Source organism: Trichechus manatus, unplaced genomic scaffold (assembly GCF_000243295.1).
Source record: "Trichechus manatus latirostris isolate Lorelei unplaced genomic scaffold, TriManLat1.0 scaffold00041, whole genome shotgun sequence".
Taxonomy (NCBI): Eukaryota; Metazoa; Chordata; class Mammalia; order Sirenia; family Trichechidae; genus Trichechus; species Trichechus manatus.
Window position 1 is genome coordinate 10,002,606 of NW_004443977.1, and position 16,239 is coordinate 10,018,844.

Consider the following 16,239-nt stretch of genomic DNA (forward strand, 5'->3'; position numbering starts at 1 on the left):
ATAGGGAGAGCAATTAGAGTCACATAACAATATATGTATAAATTTTTGTATGGGAAAAAATTTAAAAAAAGAGATTTGCTTAAGACACTGTCTAATCTTGTAGAGCTCATCAGTATAACTGCCACTAATCCATCTCATTAACATCATAATGATAGGATTTACAACACATAGGGAAATCACATCAGATGACAAAATGGAAGACAATCATACAATACTGGGAATCATAACCTAGCTGAGTTGACAGATATTTTGGGGGGACGCAAGTCAATCCATGACAAATCTATATGCTGTTCAATCTATATGCTGAGAAATAATCTGAGAAACTGGACCATGTGAAGAATGTGGCATCAGGATTGGAAGAAGACTCATTAACAACCTGCGATCTGCAGATGGCACAACATTGCTTGGTGAGAGCGAAGAGGACTTGAAGCACTTTTTGATGAAGATCAAAGACCACAGCCTTCAGTATGGATTACACCTCAACATAAAGAAAACAAAAATCCTCACAACTGGACCAGTAAGCAACATCATGATAAATGGAGAAAAGATTGAAGTTGTCAAGGGTTTCATTTTACTTGGATCCACAATCAACACCCATGGAAGCAGCAGTCAAGAAATCAAAGGATGTATTGCATTGAGCAAATCTTCAGCAAATGACCTCTTTTAAGTGTTAAAAAGCAAAAATGTCACCTTGAGAACTAAGGTGTGCCTGACCCAAGCCCCATAGGAAAGCTGGACAATGAATAAGGAAAACAGAAGAAGAATGTATATATTTGAATTATGGTATTGGCGAAGACTGTTGAATATACTGTGGACTGCCGGAAGAATGAACAAACCTGTCTTGGAAGAAGTACAACCAGAATGCTCCTTAGAAGCAACAATGGTGAGCCAACAACTACCGCATCCTTTGCCATGAGACCAGAACTGGATGGTGCCTGGCTGCCATTACTGAATGTTTTGATCAAGGACTCAACAGACGGATCATGATCAAAAGCAGAAAAAACGTGGAACAGAATTTCAAATTTTTACAGAATCCCGACTTCCTGGACTCGTTGAGACTGAAGGAACCACTGAATCTATTACCCTAAGATAATCTTTAAACCTTGAACTGAAAATATCCTCTGAAGTCATCTTTACACCAAACAACAGCTTAGTTCAATTATTAAAGAAAGTTTGCCTTGAGCATTGTGCTCTTTTAAAGAGTTATATATATGAGATCAAACTGACAACATTAACTGTAAAACACAGATGAGAAGTTTAGGGGCCAGTAAATCTAAATTAATGGTGGTGAAATAATTTGGGAAGAGATAGCAAGAATGATGACACAACATGAAGAATGTAACCAATGTCATTGAATTATACATGTAGTAATTATTGAATGGGGCAATGTTTGGTTGTGTATGTTTTCAATAAAAATTAAAAAAAAAGAAAAGAAAAATACCTATTTTAGAATGGGGATCAGGGAAGACCTTCCTGAGGAAATGACTTTGAGCCGACGTCTGAAGAATGAGTGTAAATTAACTAGGTGATATGGGAGAAGAGCATTCCGGGCAGAAGTAACAGTTTATGCAAAGGCCCTGGGGTGGGAAATAGCATGGAACATTCAAGGAACTGAAAGAAGGCCAGTGTGGTTGGAGGGCAGAGAGTAAGGAGAGTGCTAGGATGTGAGGCTGGAGCACTGAGCAGGGTTCAGGCAAGACAGAGCTTTAGAGACCACGTAAAATATTTGTGTAAGAGCAATGGAAAACCGTTTGTGGCACAGAGAGTTCATTGTCCCCCAATATCCATTTTTCCCTTTATTCCTTTAGCAGTAGAACCTCAGCATTCTAGCTCAGCACAAGGCCAACCAATTAAAAACTATTTCCTGGACCTCTCTGTATATAGGTTTGCCCAAGTGACTAAGTTCTGGCCAATGAGTTGTGAGCAGAAGTAAGGGCATGATTCCATTCCCCTCATTCCCTTTTCACTGGCTAGAATACAGACAAGATGGTGGGGGCTGGAGGAGTCCTGCTAGACCATGAGATGGAAGCTATATATTGAGGATGGTGAAGTAACAAGATAGAGGGAAACTGGAGCCCCATCACCATGGAGCAGCCATAGCAGCCCTGAACTGTTAAGTTCAGAATCTACTTGATGGCAACTAGTTTGTTTTGGGGGGGGGGTGTAGATATAGATGATATAAAACAAGTTGCTATTAAGTTAATTCAGACTCACAGCAACCATGTATGCTTCAGAGTAGAACTACCCTCCGTAGAGTTTTCAATAGCTGATTTTTTGCAATTAGATTACCAGGTCTTTCTTCCAAGGCACCTCTGGGTAGATTCGAACTGCCAACTTCTTGGTTAGCAGCTGAGCACTTAATATTTGTACCACCCAGGGACTCCATAGATGATTAGATATAGATATATAATGATAGGCAGAATTCTAAGATGGCTCCCATGATACTTCTCTGGTGTTTCTCCCATGATTATCTTCTATCATACGGCAAAAAAGATTTTGCAGATGATTAAGTAAGGTTACCAACAAGTTGACCTTAAGACGGTGAAATTATCCAGGTAGGCCTAACTAACCTAAACATGATTTTCCCATTAAAAGTAGAAAGCTTTTTTCTGGCTTATCTCAGAAGTTGAAGTCAGAGAAGTTCCAAATGTGAGAAGAATTTGGCACACTGTTGCTGGTTTTGAGATGGAGGAGGCCACATGGCAAAGAATGTGGGCAGCCTCCAGGAGCTGGGAGAGGCCCCAGCCGAAAGCCAGCAAGGAAACCTCAGTTCTATAACCACAGGAACTGAATTTTGCCAACAACCTGAATGAGCTTGCAAGTGTAATCTTCTCCAGAGGCTCCAGATAAGAGCCCAGCCTTTGATTTTGGCCTTTTAAAATCCTCAGCAGAGAACCCAGTCCAGCCCACCAAACTTCAACCTACAGAACTGTGAGTGAACAAATGGGTATTAAATTTTAAGCCACTAAGTTTGTAAGTTTGTGGTAACTTGTTATGCAGCAATAGAAAACGTATATATATGTACTTGTTTAGACTGGATATCTACATATGTGGTAAGAGAATAAAAAAAGTATGGAAAGGTAAACACCAAATTTAGAATATTGGTTATTCATTTAGGGGGTGGGGTGAAGGAGGGAAAAGCTATTGGGGAAGAGAATATAAGGGGATTGAACTGTGTAGGCAATATTTTACTACTTAAACTAGGCAGGGGTGTTGTTTTATTTCTTATACCTTTTTGTACGTGACATGTTGAATAACAATTTTTTAAAGATTCCTGACCCTCAATTACAGTCTAGAAATAGTGACGCCAGACTTTTAAGCCCTGTAGGCTTGGAAAAGAAGTTCATCGAAATGACTGTGCTAGGTTGAAGATAGAGACTTTCCTCCATTTTCTGTAATATTGTGTAAACTTTGGGAGGAGAGAGTCCCCATAACAACTGTCTTAGTTATCTAGAGCTGCTATAACAGAAATAACACAAGTGGATGGCTTTAACAAAGAGAAATTTATTCTCTCACAGTCTAGGGGGCTAGAAGTCCTAATTAAGGGTGCCAGCTCTAGAGAAAGGCTTTCTCTCTCTGTCAACTCTGGAGGAAGGTCCTTGCCATCAATCTTCCCTGGTCAAGGCACTTCTCAGCGAATGGATCTTTGGTCCAAAGGATGTGCTATGCTCCTAGCTCTTGTTTCTTGGTGATATGAGGTCACCGTGCCTCTCTGCTCGCTTCTGTCTTTTATATCTCAAAAGAGATTTGCTTAAAACTCAGCCTAATCTTGTAGATTGAGTTCTGCCTCATTAACATAACTGCTGCTAATCCCACCTCATTAACATCATAGAGGTAGGATTTACAACACAAAGGAAAATCACATCACATGATAAAATGGTGGACAATCACACAATACTGGGAATTGTGGACTAGCCAAATTGACACACATTTTTGGGGGACACAATTCAATCCATAACAACTAAGACTGAATTCTCCTCTATCCCGACAGGACCAGGCTAGAAGTCAGATTTAATTTAACTAAATGAAATATTTTTTAAAGAAAATGTCTTGCACATTCAAATTTGTGTTGAGCTGGAGGTGGGGCCAGATGGTGGAGTAGTCAGACGCTTCCGGTGGACCCTCTTACAACAAAGACCGGAAAAAACAAGTGACTCAATTATATATGGCAATCTGGGAGCCCTGAACATCAAACGCAGAGTTGAGGAACCGGACTGAAAGGCGGGGGGAGGGAGAGACGGTTTGGAAGCAGCCAGGAGTTGCGAGAGCCTGAGCCCTTCAGGCCTGATCAGCTCATAGGTGAGCTGCCAGGCAGGCAAGCAGCCGAGCTCGGGAGGCGCAGTTTCCGCACTGGGAGAGACCCACACCAGAGAGTCTACATGGCTGTGCAAACCAGTGAGAAGCAGCCCTCTGTGAAAGACAAGTACTTGTGTAGGGCTTACTGCTTGGATCAAAAACACCTCCCTTAGGGAAAAACCTCTCTCCCATTTACCTCCCTGCTCCCCACTCTGCACGGGGTCCCTGACCGGCTTCAGCAATTGCTGAGTCCCCTGGGCCGGAAGTAGGATTCATCACAAGCCCAGAGCCATTCTCTCTGCCTTGGAGAGTGAACAAATTAACAAACAGGGGAAAAAATAAACTGCTGGATCCCCTAAGCCAGGAACCCAGGATAGGTACAGCTCTTTCGCCTACGCACAGGCATAAGGGATCCACGGACTTTGAGTGCCTTTCTGCCTGCATAGACTTGTGTGGGCCCATTTCAACAGTGTAGGCCCTCATTACTGCAGTACAACAGGGTATATACAAGAACCCTAATTTCAACTGTTTCAGCTGTGAAGTGGCAGGTTCTTGACATTTGACACTGCTCTGCCCATTATGCAGGGTCTTCACCTACCCACATCAGGGGCCTGAGGACTGGTGGCTCCACCCACGCCACCTAGCCACCTGCGAGAGGGGCCCATGAATAAGAGGTGCCCCCCAGTCCTTACAACCAACAGCATTAGGTGCTCATAGTCCAGCTGAAAAACCCACCCACCTACGCGCTCTAGGGAACAGGGACATGCTTTCCTTCTGGACACTAGGGGGTGGCCGACAGCCCCCTGCCTTGCTCAGAGTGTGTCTCCCTGCTGCAGCCAGATGCCTGTGCCTACACCAATCACCCATGCCTGTCTAGGACTGTAAGTGAGAGCCTACACCACACACTTGGTGGCTATCTACCTGGGCACCAGAGCTGAATCATACAGGAGGAGTGGGCAGACTCCTGTGATCACATACCTAGTAACAGAGCTAACCACCAGGTGACAGGACATTAGAGCTTCAAAAGTGCCAATAATCGAACTAGCTCATACGAGCAGCCTATTTGGGCATATCAAAACAAAACAAGAAGCTAGGACACAGTAAGCATACATAAAGTAAATAAATATAATAACTTATTGATGGCTCAGAGACAACAGTCAATATCAAATCACAGAAAGAGGCAATCCATGATGGCTTCAGCAAGCTCCCAAAATAAAGAATCTAGAAATTTCCCAGAGGAGGAAAATTTCTTGGAATTACTGGAGGCAGAATACAAAAGATTAATATAGAGAACTCTTCAAGATATTAGGAAGGAAATTAAGCAAAACACAGAACATGAAATAGAGGAAATTAAAAAGATTAGAGAAGAGCATAATGACAAATTTAACAGGCTGCAAGAATCCATAGAGAGACAGCAATCAGAAATCCAGAAGATTAACAATAAAATTTCAGAATTAGACAACTCAATAGAAAGTCATAAGAACACAATTGAGGCGATGAAAGTCAGAATTAGTGAGACTGAAGATAAAGCACTTGACACCAACTTATTTGAGGAAAATCAGATAAAAGGATTTAAAAAAATGAAGAAACCCTAAGAATTATGTGGGACTCTATCAAGAGGAATAACCTACGAGTGATTGGAGTACCAGAACAGGGGGGCATAACAGAAACAGAAAATTCAGAGAGAATTGTTGAAGATTTGTTGGCAGAAAACTTCCCTGATACCGTGAAAGATGACAAGATATCTTCCCAAGATGCTCATCGAACCCCACATAAGGTAGATACCGAAAGAAATTCATCAAGACATATTATAATCAAATTTGTGTTGAGCAAATGAGTGAATGAATGGACAAATGAATTATGAATAGTGCCTGTCATGGATTGAAGGTGTCCCCCAAAAGTATCTGTCAACTTGGCTAGTCCGCGATTCCCAGTATTGTGTGATTATCCACCATTTTGTCATCTGATGTGATTTTCCTATGTGTTGTAAATCCTACCTCTATGATGTTAATGAGGCAGAATCAGAGGCAGTTATGTTAATGAGACATGACTCGATCTACAAGATTAGATTGTGTCTTAAATCAATCACTTTTGAGATATAAAAGACAGAAGCTAGCAAAGAGGCATGAAGACCTCATACTACCAAGAAACAAGAGCCAGGAGTGTAGCGCATCCTTTGGACCTGGGGTCCCTGCGCTGAGAAACTCCTCGGCTGAGGAAGATTGATGATGAGGACCTTTCCCCAGAGCTGACAGAGAGAAAGCCTTCCTCTGGAGCTGGCGCCCTGAATTTGGCCTTCTAGCCTCCTAGACTATGAAAGAATAAATTTCTCTTTGTTAAAGCCATCCACTTGTGGTATTTCTGTTATAGCAGCACTATATAACTAAGACAGTGCCCAAGTACCCAAGGAGCTCTGGTGGTGCAGTGGTTAAGCAGCAGTTCAAACCCTCTTGCTGTGGGAAAAAGATGTGGCAATCTGTTTCCTTAAAGATTACAGTCCTGGAAACCCTATAGGGCAGTTCTACTCTGTCCTACAGGGCTACTTTGAATTGGAATTGACTTGATGGCAGTAGGTTTGGTTTGGTTTGGGCCCAAGCACCTACTGAATCACCACCAAGATTGTGTATTTGGACCACAGAGGGAGACAGGAAAATATTGCAGAATAATCCACGAACTACTTGAAAGTAAACTGCCTTGGAGTTTTAAAAAAGATAGGTGTGAACAATGTTATAACTAGAAAATTTTGGCATGACTGGAGCCTTAGCCATTGCCCTCAGAACCTTGAGGCCAGCCAGATAAGGAGTCCTGGAGTCCTGGACAAGAACCTTGGGGCAGCTAAAGCTCACCACCTCCCTCCCCAGAGACACTGTGCTAACAGCTTTGATGATAACAAATGGTTCTGTGTGACCACAGCTGCCTCTTACACTGGTCAGGGGCAAAATTGATTCAGAAGCATGATGGAGGGTGAAGCATCAGATTTCTTATTTGAGCAGGAAGCTGATACCCAAGGAATGCAACTGGCAGCATCCCAGAAAGAAGACATGACAGTTGTACAGGCTTCAGGGAAATGACTTTGCTGTCCCAAGGCTTTTACTTGTAGGAAAGGTCTCTGGGACCTGGTGAAGAACTCTGATCACCAGCTATGGTTTGCACAAGGAAGTTGGAGGAATCCAGCAGGAAATAGGCCTTGGAGCCAGACCCCTCCAGACTCAGACATGCACTGACAACCGGATGTAAGTCACCACCCTCCTCAGTAACTAAGACTAAACATGTACTTCTCTGGAATTACAGCCAACTTTCAGGAAGGAACCTTTCCAGGCAGGAAGTTTTATTAGTTGGGATGTTTTTTGTTTACTAGTGTTAGATTTGCAACTCAAATTACCTTATGGTTAGAAAAAAAGGGGAAAGGAAAGTTCATTGGCTCATAGAACTGCATCAGGCCCAGCTGGATCCAGGGACTAAAAATATGCCAGGAATCTGTCTCTCCATCTGTTGGCTCTGCTTCCCTTGTATTAGCTCAGATGGCCTCTGCCTATGTGGAGGCAAGAGAGTCACCAGCAGCTTTCATCCCACCAGTTAGCTACTCCAGAGTAAGGAAAGCATCTCTTTCCCCCGTTGTTGTAGTAAAACTCCACGAATTGAGCCTCACTCAAGCTGGCTTGGGTCACCAGCACATCCCTGAACCATTGTGACCAGGACAGTGGCTAGCCAGATCCATGTCTTGAATACACTCTTGGGGTCTAGGGAGGGGTTAAAAAACCAATTGCTGTCGAGTCAATTTTGACTCATGGTAACCCCATGTGTGTCAGAGTAGAACTGTGCTCCATAGAGTTTTCAGTGGCTGAATTTTTTGGACATAGATCACCAAGCCTTTCTTCCGAGGTGCCTCTGGGTAGACTAGAACTTCCAACCTTTTGGTTTGCATCATTTGGGAACTCAGGGAGGAGTTAGCCCCTTGTAAACCACATGGCTTGAGAGCATCGGAGAAGTGGTTTCCCAAAGGCAAATTAGGGGATTCTTACTGGGTAGGGAGGCTGGATACTTAGCTGGGAGCAACAATAGCAGTGGTCTACAGAAGGCACGGGCAGACTCCAGCCATTTCCCAGAGTATTCTTCTCCCTCTTGAGTTGTTCTTACAGTGATCTTACCTTGGGCCTTACCTGAGGAGGTTATGATTCCACAGGTCTGAGCTAGAGCCAAGAAATTGAATTTTTACAAAGATCTGCCAGGTGGTTCTGCTGGGCAGAGTAGTTTAGGAACCATTACTTTAATGGACAAACTCTTTACTCTTTTCTGCTCTCAGAATAAAAGACGAGCGTATGTGGGACTCTAATGCTTATTTGTCCAACGTCTTAGTCAGATAGGAGCCACTCCAGTTTACCTCTTATTTTTAAAATTAAAAAAAAAAAAATCCAGTTGTTGTGGAGTCAATTCTGACTCATGGTGACGTCATGTGTGTCAGAGTAGAACTGTGCTCCATAGACTTTTCAACGGTTGATTTTTCAGAAGTAGACCACCAAGCCTTTCTTCTGAGGTACCTCTGGGTAGACTCAAACCTCCAACCTTTTGGTTAGCAGCCGAGTGCTTTAACCATTTGCACCACCCAAGGACTCCATTTCTAAAATTAGGAGCATCTTTTCACTTAAAGGAGGTCAAAACAAAGAATCATCATTATATTTTAAAGCCAGAGAGAGGAAATGTAAATTAGTGAACCTGTTTCAAAGCACATTCCCGACCTGCCCCTAACCTGGACAAATAGGAGGTAAACATACATGGCTCCTATCTGACTAAGACATTGGACTAGTAAGCAGACCCACCAGGGTTCTTCACACAAGGAGTTACTCATTAACCCTCATCATGCTCAGAGGGCAGGAGCCTTAGTTGTTGCTGGGAGGGGGTTAGTGAGGCCTGGCCCTACCTTGAGAAAGGTGCTTATCACCATCACAGCCTGGGGTAGGTCAGGGCAGGTCATGATCTGGAAAGGACACAGTATCGGGGAAGAACTAGACCTCCGTTAAAAATTGATTTTAACTCCCTGCCCGGTGGTTGCTTAGCCATGAGAACTTAGGTCAGGCCAGGGATGGATCAGCCAGGGTCTGACTGAGCTGCAGTGGTGGAAGGTCAAGGGGGATGGGCAGAATCAACCAGAGTCATCAAATTCCATCAATCTGGGACTGAGCAGAGGGCACTGATCATTTTACTCCTATTTATTATTTTTTTTCATCTCTCTGTCATCCGTGTTTTGTGTTCTTTAAAGGCTGGAGCCCTACCTCATCCCCCTTACTGTCCCCAGGATCTACACCAGCACCTAGTATGTGACGGTTTCTTCAATAGTATTTGTCAATATAGATTTTATAATTCTTCAGAACATTTTCTCAAGGCTCTGAAAAAGCAGAATTGACCCTACATGGAGTCTCTGGATCTTTGGGGAAACAGTGGGGTATGGGATGAGTAGCTCAAGTATGCCCTGTAAAAGTGCAGTTAGAACGTGGGGCCAGCGTGATGCCTGGCACATAACAGGCACTCAAGTGTTCAAAACATTAATGAGGGACTTCAGTGGGACCAGGAGTTCCTGGGTGGTGCAAACAGTTAACATACTGGGCTGTTAACAGAAGGGTTGACAGTTCAAGCCCACCCAGAGGGACCTTGCAAGAACGGTTGGCCATCTATTTCTGAATAATCCGCCATCGAAAACCCTGTGGTGCACAGTTCTACTCTGACACACATGGGCGTTGCCATGAGTCAGAATCAACTCCGTGGCAGGCAACAACTGGCAGTGGGACCAGAAAAGGGGACCAGTGTTTGATACCTTGTCAGGTCTTCATGACTTTAGAATCAAATTAAATAGCCCCTCAGGAACAGTCTGAGTAGCAGTGGCCAATTACAAGCTGAGAAGAAAGGATAGTTTTAAATTTGGGTCTCAAAAATGAAACAAAAAGATATGATAGTACCACCCTGGTCCTTTAATGAAGAATGTTATAATGAGAGGGGGAAAAATGCTAATGGGACAGATCAAGCAACCTCTCTACTCAGTAAAAATAATGATAACATAATTTGCAATAAGTAACACTTTTTGAACACCAAGCACCACGCTCATATAATATACAAAAATTGTCGAGCATGGTCAGATTAAAGACAATTTTACAACAATCCTCCAATGATCCACTTTTGTAGACCTCAGAGGAATTAAGAATCTTGCCCAAAGTCCTCTGGCTTTTAAATGGATCGAATTTGAACCCAGACCTGGGTGACTCCAGAGCCCACATAGGAATCCCTGTACCGCCTCTTTTAAGGCGACAAAAATCTGTGCTATTTATGAATGAGTCTGATCCTTCCCCAGCCCCTCCCTCTGCTGAAAGGAATCTGGGCCAGTGAGCCCCTTGTTTGGTTCCAAAGGAGGACTGGACCCCAGGGCTCAGCTTCTCCCAGGAGACAGCTCCTGGAACTTCAGGGACCCCTGAGAGATTCCTATAAATCAAAATGAGAAAGGCCCTCATGGATGTGGCTGGAGTCTAGGGACCAAGTACGGTTCAGTTGTTGGAGAAGGCTCTGTGTGGATCCAGGGCTCATCTGGGCTAGTGTTCTTGCAGGTCCTTCTTGTTCCTCTACTGTCTCCCAGAGTGGGATTTTCAGACCTTACGGTGGTTAGGCCAAGGACAGAGGGGAACTCCTGTCCCAAGACACCAGGATGGGAAGGCAAGACTCACAGAGGATCTGTGTGCACAGAGTAGACTTGGGACAGAGAACAGGGCAGGGACAGGGGCAAGGACATGGAATGAGATGGAGACCCAGTCACAGTGGCAGCTTCTCTGCAGCCACCTGCCTGGTTGAGATGGAAACACTGATTCCAGCTTCAGCCCCCAGACAGGCTAAGAATATCCCAGAAAAGCAACAGCCACCACCCCCGTCCTTCTTGATCTGCTCCTACATCTGGAGTGCTATGCTGGGCGCCTGCGGGGGCAGGAGACGAGTGGGGGTGAGGGCCAGAGGGAGGAGGCAAGAAAGGGGCTTGGTGAAGGCAGGAACACGTTAACTGAGAAATAAAGCTATTGGAGGGTGCCTAGGGGACTGGGAAGGAAGAACTGTTCTCAGGGGGCAACAAAGGGAGGTGGAGGCAGGAGCCAGGGAGCAACAGCGAAAAGATCCAGGGATGAGAATGGGGAGGGAGAGGGCTGACTTTGGAACTTCTGGGCAGCAGAGCAGGTGGGGAGTTGGTAACCTAGAAGGGAGACCACAGCTCCCCCCCCACCCCATAGAGGAAGGAAGCAGGACTTAGCACAAAGAAAAGGAGCCCCCAGCTCATACCTATCTTTTCCCTCTGCCTTCATCCTGGGCCTTCCAGCATCTCAGCACTGGTCCCTTCTCTCCCTGGCCCAGAGTACCACATTTCTCATCTGTACTCCCAGCCCTATTCTCTGTTCTAAAGAACCTATGTTTGGGCTACTTGGTTAAGTCCTTCTAGCATGGTGCCTGCTGAAGTGGGAAAGATATGAGAATGTGGGGTTCCCTCCAGGCAGATAGCAGCACCTGGTTTAGGTTCATCTCTCCTCTCTGCTCACCCCCTTTCCACTCTCCACCACTACTGCCTCCCCAGGGCCTTACTCCTCTTCCCCACCCCTACACCCCTTGGAGTAAGGTCCTCAGGAAAGGGAGAGAGGGTTGGTCATGCCCTTCTGGGGCCATGCCTCAGCTGAGACTCTGGGGATGGGGATTGGATCAATGAGGGAGCCTGGGGCAGCAGGACCCAGGCATTCAGGTGTGAAGGCTTGGTCTCCATTAGGAACCTGCATTGTCATCAGCCTCTTTGTAGGGGCCTCTAGGAGACATGGGTGTGCAACGACTTTGGGTTCTACGACCTCCAGCCTGATGGTTATTGGGGGACCATGGGCCTCGGTGGTCGTGGCCTCCTCTCTTTTGCCTCATAGGCTTTCAGGGGCCCCTCTAAGGCTTGGAGGGATCTAGGGAGATACACACACTGAGATCCAAGCGCCCCAACTCTTCATCTCCTGGGCTGAACTACAGAAGCGCAGCCTCACATGGATGCTGTGCCCACAGAGCCTGAGCCCATCCAACAGAAACAGAATAGGGAGAACCAGACAACAGATTAGGAAGAAGCAAATTCATAGGACAGATATAAGAATAAATACGAATCAGAACTGTAGAACTGACAGGGCCTTTAGGAATCATCTTTTAGTCCAATCCCCAAAATGTTACCTTATTCTTTTAATATTCATTTTTGCGAGCCTGATATTAAAAGTGGAAACCCTGGTGGCATAGTGGCTAAGAACTATGGCTGCTGACCAAAACGTCAGCAGTTTGAATCCACCAGGTACTCCTTGGAAACCCTATGGGGCAGTTCTACCCCGTCCTATAGGGTTGCTATGAGTTGGAATCGACTTGATGACAATGAGTTTGTTTTTGATAATTTTTTTTTTATATTAAAAGTAAAATATATAGAATCCCTGTATTTTAAATATGAAGAAACAGAGGCCCAGAGAGTTGAAATGACTTTCCCAAGGTCATACAGCTGATAAGCCATAGGCTACAACTCCTGTCTCTTGCCTCCTACACTCAGAAAAAAACAAAAACAAAAACCATTGCTGTCGAGTCAGTTCCAACTTATGGTGACCCCCTGTGTTGTAGAGTAGAACTACTCCACAGGGTTTTTGTGGCTGTAATCTTTACGGAAGTGATCCCTGGATGGCGAAAACTATTTGCTCTCAGCTATTAACCAAAGGTTGGCAGTTGGAATCTATCCAGTGGCACCGTGGTAAAAAGGCTTAGCGATCTGCTTCTGTGGAGTACAGTTCTACTCTGAAGCACACTGGGGCACTATGAGTCAGAATCAACTTGATGGCAATTTTTTTTTTAAATCTTCATGGAAGCAGATCACCAGGACTTGCTTCCATGGTGCTGCTGGACGGGTTTGAACTACCAACCTTCAGTTAGTAGTTAAGCAAAGTTTGCATCACCTCCTAGACTCAGAGAAGAAGAGCCTGACCAGCATTGCCTAGAGATGTTCCTTAAAGATGAACTCATCTTCCTAAGTGGGTCAGTGAAGGGTCCATCTCTAAGGTGAGATTGGTGGTGACCCTAATCATTAAGGCTACATGGATTAAAACCTTGACTAGGTGTTTCAGTTCTTGGTCTAGGCCTAAAGCTCTTGCCTTAAAAATCCTCCAGGAATAACCACTTACCTATACAAAGCACTAGTCTAGGTACCTTACAGAGTGTGATAGAGACAGACAAGGAGATACATTTGACCTTAGGGAGTCTAATACAGCCAGCACAGTCCCAGAGGAGCATATGGCAAATGGACAGACAAGAAGCAATATACAAACACTAATACAGATGAATGAATCATATCATATAGACCCTAAGCATAACCCAACCAGGAAAGTAACTTGAAGATGCGGTGGGGAAGTTGCTGCCCTTCTGTAAAGCCTACCTCCTCCAGGTAGTCTTTCTGGTGTCACTGTGGTTATCCCCCTTGGCCTTCACCCTACAGAAAATATAACATCCCTCCATCTCACTTCCTAATGCCTCTGGCATGTATATAACAGAAATGCTGTCACTCTTTATGGATCTGTTTTGATTATTTTGTCTGCCCTTTAAAATTCCACCCATAGCTAGCTTGCACATCTTGAGCTGGGGACCCAGAGTCCAGCATAAACCAAATTATGCAGCTACTGCTGCTGGGGTCAGTGGCTGGAAAGGCCAGTGTCAGAAAGAGCCTTAAGTTCCTTCCAATCAGTCCAAAAGTCTTCCTGGAAGAGATGGGATTTCAAGAACATGACAAAAGACAAGGTGGTGATCTGAGGGTGGGTTCTGGCCCAGGAGTGAAAGTTTGGAGATTTAAGGGGGATAACCAGACCAGCAGGGAGGAGAACATGCGAGCCAGAGAGGAGGGCAAGGCAGGGCGGGATGAAAAGTGAGAAGGAGAAGTGAGCCCCTCTGAGGCACCTGGTTTAGGACCCCTGAGCAGAGGGGGATATTCTTCATTTTGACCAAGAGGATAACAGGAGGTCACTGATGGGCCTGGAGAGGGGCACCATGGTGGTGGCATCTGTGGGTGTGGCATAGAAGATCTTGTCCTAAATGACACCAGCAATAGCCTTACGTCAATGAGGGACTCCCAGGAGCAGAGCTGGGAGAACCCACGTGCCACTCAGGTCCACGTGCCTGGTGTTTCTGCCAGCACAACTCAGTCTCCATGGGGCTTGTCCTTAACTCCCGGGGAGCTGGCTGTTCCTTGGGTGTCAGATAAAGGCTGACTCAGAAGGCCTTATAGGAGGAAGTGGGGCAATTACAGGAGCTGAAAAGAGGGAACATTTTCTTCAACTATGAGGAGAATGAAAGGTTGGGCAGGTCAGCTTGGGTTACGAGAGAATAAAGATCAGATCCAAGGGAGCAGCAGCAGAGACCCCGTTGAGAAAGTGCATATTAGGCGCTGAGTCAGGGAGGGAGTAGGAACGTAGGTTGTAAAGGGATTCCGAATCAAGACAGAGCCAGACCACTGGCTTTCAGGAGAGGGACAGGGAGGTAGGCTGCAGGGCAGCTAAGAAAACTTATGCCTCTGGCAGCTGGAGCTGCAACCCAAGAGGATTCTGGAACAGCCTATCTGGAATGAAATACACACACGTGTATGCACCAACCCTGGTCACAGTTGCTCCTTGGAGCCTTGTTGGTAGTCTGAGGAGCCTGGAGGCGACCCAGGGGTGATTCTCAGGTTTTTGCTCAATCTATTAGGCAGGGGCTTCTCTCCTCATCAAACCCAACCCATCTTCAAGGTCTACTATTAAGAAGCCAGAAGATCCCTGCCCTGCGGGAGCCACAGAGAGCAGACCCTAAGGAGGGTGGATATAGTCCTACAAAGCAGATAGACCAGGCCCAGAACTGGCTGGGCTGAGGACGTGCAGCAAGGCTAGGGGAGCCCAAAATCCAGGGCAAAAGTCTTGCAGGGGTTGCAGAGGAAACAGACCCAGAGAGAGAGGTGGGCAGGGCCCAGCCTAACTGCTTGCAGCTGGGAGTGAGGACACCTGGGGCCTGAGCAGCACAAAGCACTAATGATGAAAACCCACCCCAGCCTGGACCCAGGACTGGGGTGCAGGTTGGGTCAAGCCTCTTGGGCCTCCCTCTACACAGGAGGCCCCCTCTACGGCCCGACCCTGGGAAGATCAACCATGCATCACTAACCGAAGTGTGGGATCAGGGTGCATTGGGTAGGGGTGGGAATGGAGAGCTGAAGAGGAGCTGCCGTTTGACCAGAGCCCTGAGCCTCGCCCGCCAGGCTCAGCTGCAGGGAATCAGGCCAGCAAACCGCGGCCTCAAGCAACATCTGAGGGTCTTGCTGCCCCCAGAGCGAGGGGCCCAGGGATGAGGGGTGTGACCTGCAGGAAGGTCCCCGTCCCGCCAGCACCCCCTCCCAGGCAGAGCAAGAATGCGCCCGCTCCATAGCGGCCTCGTGGGGAAAAGAAGGGAAAGGGAAGAGGCCCGGCGGCCACACTGGAGAAGCCAGTCCAGCGCGACCCAGCCGGGGTCGGGGAGCCCGGATGAGGGCGCTCACTACCCGTGCCGTCCCTTAAACACACAAAAAGGGGGAGGGTATTCCCAAGGCGTCTGGGTTACCGCGCGACCCAGGGCCCTAGGACCTGGAGGGGAGACGGGGAGCAGCCGTCCCCCACCCCCAGCTCTCATCTGAAGGGGCGCTCCTCGAGCGACTGCCACCTTCTCCCCCTTTCCCCTTCTCGGGTGAAGGAAGAGGACCCGAGACCGAGGGTGGGGGATGGGGCGGGACCTGAGATGGGCATGGGGGACTCGATTGGTCAGAGAAGCTGCCGGTCACGAGGGCAGCTCGGACGTGGATTGGCTGCGTGAGGCGGGCGCGGCGCGGCGAGGGCAGGGCCCCGGGGTGGGGCCGGCGCTGCAGCTGGCGCAGCTCAG